We start from the raw sequence: 10,940 nt of genomic DNA, 5'->3' as shown, positions 1-10,940 counted from the left end.
GAGGGGTGGGGGATGGAAGTAAGTTAGAGCGGGGAAGGAGGAAAATTTGGTAATATTTAGTGGAAGTCTACTGCGTCAGCGTCAGGGAAACATTTAAGAATCAGAAGGAAGTACCAAAAAGTCGAGTGTTAAATAAATCTCTGTTTTTGATCAACTATTATCATATGCCACGTCTGTGACCAGGAGGGATTTTTTTTCCTCTTTTTCCTCTTTTTCTTCTTCGTGTTTTCTCTCTCTCTCTCTCTCTCTCTCTCTCTCTCTCTCTCTTTGTAAGACTGACCCTCTCTCTCTCTCTCTCTCTCTCTCTCTCTCTCTCTCTCTCTCTCTCTCTCTCTCTCCTCTCTTTTTCATATACGCACTCGGATCTGTGTTTTACGGCCGGGACGATGGCCGATAATTGAAACGATACATTTCTAACCAAGAAAAAAAAAAAGCAACAAATTTAAGCAACAAACAAACCAAATTTATTTCACTTTGTTTCTTCAATAATCAAGGATTATTTGCTGCATTTAAGAGGACTCAACATTTATTTTGCTAAAAAAAACAAACAACACTTTTAAGTTTAAGTTAGGGTTAGAGTAAGGGTTAAAAAGAAAAGAAACAAAACAGAACATTTTTACCAAAATTTCGATTTCGCAGTATTTTTGTTAACGAGGGGGGAAAAAACAAAACAAAACAACAAAAAAAAAAACAAAAAAAAAACAAAAACAAAACAAAACAAACAAAAAACAAAAAAAATAAAAATAAAACAAGAAACAAAACAACAAAAAAACAAAAAAAAACAAAACAACAAAAAAAATCAATTAAAATAACAATTTTAAAAAAGTGTGAAATCTACAAGAAAGAAATTTAATATTTTATTTTTATTTTATTTTTATTGTCAAGTTTAAAAAGTATATCCTTTTTGGAAATTTATACGCTGTGATTTAAGAAATCAAGGAAATTCAAACACCATTTTCCTTCCAAAGAACAGATTTTGGAATATTATAAATATATTTCCCTGGTAGTTTTAAATGTAACATTTGAGTTATAATTATTTGTTTTTGAGACGAAAAAGTGAAAGAAGGATATAAAAAGCGAACACTAAATGATATGTATAGTTATCGTTGTTGTTGTTGGTTCAATAAAAACAACAACAACAACCAAGAGAATTACAGAGGCTGACTCCATCCGCAAGTTTTTCTGAAACCAGGTAAGTAAAACAAAGTTTATTTTCCTTGTGTTGTAGGTGAATATTGATCAGTATTGCCTTTAAAGTTTATTTGGTAAATTTTTACATTAGGTCTAACTCCACAATAACGCTATTATTAAGAATGGTTTTCTTAGAAAGCCATTTTTAATAAGGAGAGAGGAGAGTGTTTTGTAACTATTCTGTACTTCCACCTAACAATTTAATAAACATCAATATCGTAAAAATTAAATTTAACTTGAAAATACTATTAAAATATACCATAGATGCACAAGCACCGTATTTTGTTTATTTTTGGACTTTTCAGCCATTACTGACACTCCGAAGACGGCATGTTCTCGGCCACGTTGTTGTCGGTTTAACTTACCAACTCGGTACTACTTGTTTTTTCGAACCGAATGCACTTTTCTGCGATTGACCCGGACCCGCATTTTTAAAAATATAATTTGCGGGTGGGTATGCTGACAACGAATATTACAGTTAAAGGTATTATTTTATTTCACATTCGTATGGAAAAATACATTTTTTTGTGTAGATTTCGGTGTGCTTTAAAAGAACACGATAACTGTTTCCGTCGCAAATTTACCTTTTGCATGGTATGAACCCCTGAACCCTGGGACTATTTTCTGTCATTTCACAGTCTTAGTTTACGTGACGCGGTAGCATAAACGAAGACCGTGAAATGTGCACTCGCGTACCAAAACCTTCTCGCATAGCGTAGTAATCTTTGACGAACAATTTAAAATTATATGAGAAACTAGTTTTTCAGATATTAAGGCATGTAATTCTGTATGTTATCATAGGTGACCATTTCTGTACGGGCAAGCGCGCATATTTTTGCAAACATGGCCACCAGTGAATTACAGTGCATAATAAAGGTCTTTATATCTCTTAAACTACTTGTCTCTGCAAAATTTATATGAGATTTTCTTATTCAGCATAATCGAAAACTCATATAAGTCGTCATTTAAAAAACAATTTGTGGAGGTGGAGGTGGAGTGGACCTAATGTAAAAAAATACCGTTTTGGGATATTTTGCTATTTGAGGATTTACCAGAGAAACCAACATACAAAAAAAAAAGGGGGGTAAAAAATTCAACCATATAACAAATAAATGTTACCAAAAGCAAGATACGTTACTCTTCTACCTACCTGGATTGTTTTTGTGTTTTAACGTATTTTAAAGCTTTGATTCGGTTCGGAAAAAACCCCCCCAAATAATGCCGAGTTGGTAAGTTAAACCGACAACAACGTGACGGAGAACATGCCGTTTTGGAGTGTCAGTAATGGCTGAAAAGTCCAAAAATAAACAAAATACGATGCTTGTGCATCTATGTTACCGAGCTATATCTTAATAGTATTTTCAAGTTAAATTTAATTTTTACGATATTGATGTTTATTAAATTGTTAGGTGAAAGTACAGATTAGTTACAAAACACTCTCCTCTCTCCTTATTAAGAATGGCTTTCTAAGAAAGATGCGTGTCACGTTGGTACAGTGGTAACATCCCCAACTTTGAATGCTAGAGTTTTGGTCCTGGATATGACCTTAAACTATATCCGGTGGCGAGGCCTCAGCTTGCGGGATTTGGGGAGTGTAGAGCCACCCTTTAATTACTATTGCTCCCAGGTCCACTCTGACCCGGAGTGGTAGTACCTGTTAGGGTCCCAACTATGGGTTAAATAGAAACCGATTTGGAAACAACAAATATATTCTATTAAAAAATTTTCTTCAAAATCTTTGGATTCGGCATTAAATAACCCGAAAAGGACTCATTTGCCGAAAACCAAAACCAACCAACCTTATTAAGAATGTCTTTATTAATAACGTTATTCAGCGCGGTGACATTGACGCTCAAGTACCAAAAACTATTGATAGAAATTCAACCAATAAGTATCACCGCGAGACTTATTGGTTGAATTTCTATCAGTATTTTTTTTATTTTTGAATTTGTGAGCCATTATTGTCACTCCGAATGCGGCACGTTCTTGTCGGCTATATTGTTGTTAGTTTAACTTACCAACCCGGCATTACTTTTTTGGTAAATATTATCTTACGCTAAAACAGAACACCGACCACTCTATTTTGGTTTTCTAGGGACATTTGAGGTCGCTGACAACGAATCTGATAATCAAACTCGTCGCAAGTTTACCGTTTACATGGTATGAACCCCTGGAACCTGGAATTACTTTACGCCATTTCACACCACCACCACCACCATCACGCCTTCCCCTCACCCCCATCCCCAGTGTAAACAGAATTTTTGTGAAATGTTAAACGGTATTATACTCGGTAAATGTCGGCGCCTTACTTACGGAAAAACGGTTAATTAAACTGCAGAAGCACCTGTTAAACCATTCAAGTTCTATAATGGACCCCCAAAGAAAACGAAAAATATCACCTGTTAAACTACACAAGCGCTATAATTGAATATCATCCAAAAAGAACGGAAAACATAAAAATATGTTTTTGTAAATACGTGTAAACCTAGATCAATTAAAAAGCATTAAAAACTAAGTAATAACGATATAAAAAAAAATGATCCACTTTTAAAAAAAATTTATTATTTCAAATGCCCGCTAAAATAATTCCTCCGCGATGTGATAAATTACTTTACTACGTGCGTGCGTACGGGAACGCATTATGTAAGAAAACCCTATTGAAGGCGGTAAAATGGCGCAAAATAGTCCCAGGGTCAAGGGGTTAATACCATGCAAACAGTAAATTTGCGACGGGTTTGATTATCAAATTAGTTGTCAGCGACCTTTAGTACCCTAAAAAAACAAATTAGAGTGGTCGGTGTTCTGTTGTAGCGTAAGAGAATATTTACCCTTGTTTTCCAAAGGAATAAAAGCTTTAAAATGCGTTAAAATAGACAAAACTTATCCAGATAGGTAAAAGAGTAACTTATCTTGCCTTTGGTAACATTTATTTGTTGTATATTTGAATGTTGACTCCTTTTTTCGTATGTAGGTTTGTTTCTCTGGCAAATCCTTTGTTTTCTTTTGTGAAAAAAAAAAAAAAAAAAAAGTGGGAGAATATTTGAAAATTTAAGAAAAAAGAAAAAAATTAATTTTCTTTCTTTCTTTCATTATTATTATTATTATTATTATTATTATTATTATTATTATTATTATTATTATTATTATTATTATTATTATTATCATTATTATTATTATTATTATTATTATTATTATTGTTATTATTATTATTATTATTATTATTATTGTTATTATTATTATTATTATTATTATCATTATCATTATTATTATTATTATTATTATTATTATTATTATTATTATTATCATTATTATTATTATTATTATTATTATTATTATTGTTATTATTATTATTATTATTATTATTATTATTTACTCACTAGTAGTAGTCACACAAGCCATCATCAAAGATTGCTATTTGAGAATAACTTGTGCTGTTCCCTGGAATCTGAGTGACAACAAGTCTCTCCAGACTTCCAGTACTCTCCACCTCTTTCGATAATATTTGCAAAAGAATTTGCGTTATCGCAACAGCCGCTTACCATTAATTTATTGTCGGCGACAACCATTGGTCTTCAGTGATATTTGGGTAGCAAAAGCCCCCCCTCCCAAGGTCCCCAGTCCTCTCTGCATTCAACCAGCGGAGGTCTGTCTAGTGCTTTCTCTTCTTGGTTTTTCCATCCTCCTTGACCCTCACTATTTGGTGCGGTGCTCATTCATGGTAACACTCACAAAAAGGAGGGGGGGGGCATATCTTGCAATTATAAAGTTTCAGTTTTCATAATTCCATGCGATATTCCTTTGTGTTTTGCATCTGTAGCCTTTTCTATGTCCAGTTTCTGTGGTGGTATTAGTCTCCACATTCAAGGGGTTTCCTTCTTCTCGGTCATCCCTCTGATTCCAATCTCTCCCATTCTTTTTTCAAAGTTTTCCGGTATCGTTCCTAGCGCTCCTACTATTAGTGGTGTTATTTTTACTTTCTTCAATTTGCAGATCCCTTTGAGTTCTCTGGCCAGTTCCATGTATTTGTTCCGCTTCTCATTCTCCTTTATCTTCACTCTGTCGTCTGCTGGAACGGCAAAATCTACAATCTGGCAGAACTTTTCCTTCTTGTTAACTATTATGACACCCGGTCTTCTTGCTTGGATGGATTTTTTTTTCGTGTGTTCACTTGAAAATAAAAGTAGTATAGAATCTGTTAAGACGAAAAAAAATGTCGGTTTCATTAGAGCCATATCGATCCTCAATAATCGCTCAAAAATCCAAAATTTCGTACTGGTACAATTTAATCAAGACATTAAAATCTGAAAATATTGAATAAAAGTTATATTGTACATATCCGTCATGGAATGAAGTTCTCAAAAAAAAAAAAAAAAAAAAAATTCACTTAATTTGATTAATGTTTTTTTTTTTTTTTTTTTTTTTTTACGGCGGAAAAAACAATTTGTTATGACACCGATCAAAAGGTAGCCATGTTTCGATTTCTAGGAAGAAAAGTTATTATTTAACATGTGGATGGGAGGAGGGTCAGCGCTTTAGGCTGAGTTATTTCCCCGTGGCGTGTTTTAAAAATTCAAACATGGCTAGCTTCATCGCGCTGTTATAAAAACGTGTTTTTCCACTGTAAAAAAAAAAAAAAAAAAAAAAAAAAACTTGATCAAATTAAGGGAATTTTTTTTTTCGGAGAACTTCATTCCATAATGGGTACGTACAATTTAACTTTTTTTTTTCAATATTTTCAGATTTTAATGTCTTGATTAAACTGTATAAGTACCTAAAATTTATGCAAAATACTGGTAAAAATAACATCCAGTGTACATATACAATGCACACTCCCTTTTCTTTTTTCTTTTCATCTCTTTTCAACTTTTGCAGCGGATTATTACTGATTGGACACTAATCAACCAGATTATTAAAAAAAAAAAAGAATCAATATTAAAACATTTGTAAATGGTGCTCAGTTTCTCACACAACTTGCTAGTAAATCGATCCCCGATATTAGAACCACTTGAAAACACGCACAGCCACCTTTTATCGTTTTTTGATTTTCGTTCGTTTTTCAATTTTTTCAGCAATCTCGCATATCGGAACCACTCGAGAACATGCACACTAAGGGTAATAATATTAAGACCTCTATTATCCAATGTATTCCGTTTTGTTTTCATTGGTCGCCATGTTTGCTTTCGCGCGCGCATATTGAATTTTGCGCGCGAAAACAAAAACGGCGACTAGTGAAAACAATATGGGCGGACATTTAGGAAATTGACCCCCTCTTCACCTCTAAATTCAACAATTTACACTTTTTTTTAAACAAAATGTTTTCATGTTAATCCCATGGATTACAAACTTAACTTTCAGATATAAAAAAAAAAAAAAAAATTGAAAAAAATATTTATGACTTTTATCGACGGAGATCAGTTTTCAATTATAACGTTCTACTAAACTGAAAACCTACTTTGTGGCCATTTCTCTCACGTGACCGGTGAATATTCCCGTCTAAAAAGAAGTGATTAGGGTAAATTTTTAATTTGCATCAAACTGGATGACGACTTTTATAGGTTTTCGAGTACGCTGAAAATGAATATCACAGTAATAGCATATTTTAGCGCTTGTAAAAAAAAAAAAAGAAAAATGTCCAAAAATATTCAATTCAACAAAAAATTGAATACAAAGTTTTATTGTATAAAAAAAACACGCTTTTCACAGTAATATCATATTTTAGCGCTGGTAAAAAAAATGTCCAAAAATATTCAATTCAACAAAAAATTGAATACAAAGTTTTATTGTATATAAAAAAAAACACACTTTTCACAGTAATATCATATTTTAGCGCTGGTAAAAAAATGTCCAAAAATATTCAATTCAACAAAAAATTGAATACAAAGTTTTATTGCATATAAAAAAACACGCTTTCCACAGTAATATCATATTTTAGCGCTGGTAAAAAATAATGTCCAAAAATATTCAATTCAACAAAAAATTGAATACAAAGTTTTATTGTATAAAGAAACACACTTTTCACTGTAATATCATATTTTAGCGCTGATAAAAAAATGTCCAAAAATATTCAATTCAACAAAAATTTGAATACAAAGTTTTATTGTTTATAAAAAAACACGCTTTTCACAGTAATATCATATTTTCGCGCTGATAAAAAATGTCCAAAAATATTCAATTCAACAAAAATTTAAATACAAGTTTTATTGTATAAAAAAAACACGCTTTTCACAGTAATATCATATTTTAGCGCTGATAAAAAATGTCCAAAAATATTCAATTCAACAAAAAATTGAATACAAAGTTTTATTGTATAAAAAAAAAACACGCTTTTCACAGTAATATCATATTTTAGCGCTGATAAAAAATGTCCAAAAATATTCAATTCAACAAAAAATTGAATACAAAGTTTTATTGTATAAAAAAAAAAAATAACATGCTTTTTGGGTTATGAGTAAAAACATCTGACAATTTAACGAGTCTTTTAGCATTTGATACAAATTATACTTCTGTTTAGTTTAAATTAATTTGGTTTAAATACATTATTTTAAATAATTATAGTCGTTCATTTTTTCCGAAAAAATAGAACATTACTAATATGACATTTATATTCAGGTCAGAGAAATGTTGTTTTTTTTCAAATTCACAACAAATAATTGTTACGGTGCTTATGCACTATCGGATGAAATTTTGTAATCGATAAATGGAGTTTTCAGAAAAGAAAAAACAATAATTTCTACTGATTTTATTTTGTGAAGTCTAATAAATTACAATGTTTGCTTCTAAATTTTGCAGTCGAAATTACCTGAATATTACCGAATTATTAAAAAATCATTTAAATCATGTTAGCAGGTGAAAAATTGCGGCCATCTTCTTATTATAAATAAATCGAAACGGAAAATTACCTCCCTTTTAAAATCTCCTGTGTCTTAAACATTTATGTGTGAAAACAAAAGAGGGGAGAAGTATTTGGAATAAAGTCCCCCCTGGCTGTTATTTCAGATAATTTCAAACTAGAGCAGCAAGTTTTAGCCCCTCCCCCACTCTGAGGCCATCAAGACCAGAGGTTTTGGGGAAATATCAAATATTTTGTAATCCATATGCAAAATTAGGAAAACAAATGACTATGATTGAAACATTTTATAGCTGTAAAAAAAGTACCCCAAAAGGCTCTAGATGATCCCCTTAATGTGCGACCTTAAGGGCAAATTCCACATAGCTCACTACATAATTCAAATCATTACATTTCCAACGGGTCTTCATTTGTAAAATTCTGATCAATAGTCGCTGAGATTTGGAACTTATAAAATTGCCCCCAAAAATGGTGTGTGTGTGTATATATATATATATATGAAATAAAATGGAGGTAGAAGGACCTGGATACTCAACGTTTCGCCCGATTTATGCGGGCTTCTTCAAGAGGGATGGTCATTGACGAGAGAGTCGGAGGATTTGGGGCTATATATAATGATGGGGGAGAGCAGCGTGTTTTCCTTATGTAAATTAGATGTCATATATACATGTATATACATTTTATGAGAGAAGAACTAATTAGAGTACAGTAGTGTAGTGGATTACGTCTAAAAGATAAAATATCGTAGAGATTAAAAATTGTGTTTGGAAATATAGCGGTGATAGATTAAATAAATAAAATGACACGAGATTACGAAAGAATCTTTTTTTTTTTTTTTTTTTTTTTTTAAATTAGAAATAATGGAATTGGGATAAAATAGCGCAGTAACTTAAAAGATGGTATCTAAAAATAAGAATAGGAGGTGATAAAATGGAGTCTAAAAATAGATAATGATAAAATACAGTAAATAAGTAAAATAAAAATAAAATTAAGTGAAATTACGAATTTTTTTTTTTTTCGCGTTTTTACAAAGCAACTTTCCTTAAATACATACATAACAGATCCACACGACGTTTAATTGAGTCAGCTATAATCTCCCATTCCAGCAATATAATTGAGCAAAGAAAAGGTTTTTTCCACGTTGCTCCCTTTCTGTCGAAAATAATTATTAAAGAAAACAACTTAGACACCGGTTAAACGCGAAAAAAAAAAAAAAAAAAAAATTCGTAATTTCACTTTACCTCCAAATACCCGGGAAACAACGGGCACCCATGCTAGTATCTCTCAAACGAAAATGTGTGTGTGTGTGTGTGTGTGTGTGTGTGTGTGTTCATTTCCCTACCAAATAACTCTGTCAATTTTTGGTTTACCGACTCGAAATTTGATATACAGGAAATCTTTGTAATCGGATTTCGGCCAGAAATTTGCCTGTTAAGGGGTCAACGTTCAACAATTTGACCTTTAATAACTCTACCAAACTCCTCTGCCAATTTTGGGGCTAAACACTTGAAATTTTAGATACAGGTTCCTTGGACATAGATCTAACTTTATAATTCAGTTTGAGCCCAAAATAATAAATGCTAAGAGGTCATAACTGGAGTCAAATTTAAAAAAAAAATTGACCTCAGCAGTCTCTACCAAATTACTCAGTCAATTTTTGGTCTAAAATTTTAAATTTTACATAAAATGTATTCAGACCTAGGGCAAGCTTTTTAATCTTTTTTGCTGAAAATTTGGCTTCCAAAGGGCCGAAGTTCAAAAGATTTTATCTTTGCAGTCTCTAGCAAACTATTAATCCAATTTTGGGTCTAAACATTTGAAATTTTACATAAAAGGTATTCAGACATGCAGCAAACTTTTTAATCAGTTTTTCAGCGAAATTTTGGCTGCCAAGAGGTCAAAGCTGACAGAGTTGACCTTTGCCGACTTTACCAAACTCCTCCGCCAATTTTGGGTCTAAATACTTGAAATTTTAGATGTAGGTTACTTGGACATGAGTCAAACATTTTAATTCAATTGGAGCCCAAAACAATAAATGTTAAGTGGTCAAAACTAGGATCAAAGTAAAAAAAAAAAATTCGACCTCTGCGGTCTCTACCAACTTTTGTCTATGGTAGTTAAGGAAGCCGATTATATAGAATGACGTTACCGTACATATTCACACGTTTTAATATATACATGTGCATGTAAAGTTATGAACAGTACATAGGGCCCGAGCAAAGCCGGGAGGAACTGCTAGTATGATAATAAGTACGAAATCTGCATTCATCAAAATATCATATTTAAGCGTATTTTACCACCATGCAATGCCAGACAGCCCACTAGTATATATATATGTAGACGGAAAACTAACAAAAAGGATTTGTTTAATTTAAATGTTCTGTTGGAAATGAATTTAATGCGTCTAGCTTGTTTAAAGTTAAAAGACTATTTTAAGTAAAATCAATCACCAGGAAAAAATCTTGGAATAAAAACGAAACATTGATGAATATATAAATAATTTTATTATTTCATTATCCATCATGTTGCAATATCATTTCCATAATTTTATCATATATATATTATATATATATATATATATATATATATATATAAAAAATATATATATATATATATTTTATATATATATATGTTATATATATTATATATATATTTTATACATATATATTTTATATATATATATTTTATACGTATATATATATATATATATATATATATACTTTGCAAGGATGAGATATAGGTAAAATGTTTTCGCTTGTTTTCTTTTCCTTATAAGGAAAATGGTTTCCATAATGTTTTATTGTTAAAGTGTTTGTTTTTATTCAATAAGTCTGAAGAAAGCCTGTTCTTGTGAAAATTTTCAAACGACATAATGTTTGAATTTGTCCGAATAGTCTTGAAA

At 31.3% G+C, this 10,940-nt stretch overlaps 1 protein-coding gene across 4 annotated transcripts in view; it reads left to right on the top strand.

Moving 5' to 3' along the window:
- Window positions 1–349: 349 nt before the first annotated feature.
- Window positions 350–10,940, top strand: part of LOC145247530 (uncharacterized) — a 204,434-nt gene continuing 193,843 nt past the window's right edge. For 2 of the 4 annotated variants that reach the window (XM_080109360.1, XM_080109356.1), the window contains exon 1: window positions 350–1,192. The gene's annotated coding sequence lies outside the window, so the exon portion shown is untranslated. Of the gene's footprint in view, window positions 1,193–5,758; window positions 5,893–10,940 lie in introns of those variants that run through there. The other 2 variants (XM_080109358.1, XM_080109359.1) reach the window with 2 other exon arrangements.

The sequence above is a fragment of the Euprymna scolopes genome, chromosome 25 (genome assembly GCF_053919585.1).
Source record: "Euprymna scolopes isolate OS-2025 chromosome 25, ASM5391958v1, whole genome shotgun sequence".
In the NCBI taxonomy this organism is placed as follows: Eukaryota; Metazoa; Mollusca; class Cephalopoda; order Sepiida; family Sepiolidae; genus Euprymna; species Euprymna scolopes.
This window is presented reverse-complemented; position numbering and strand designations above follow the sequence as displayed.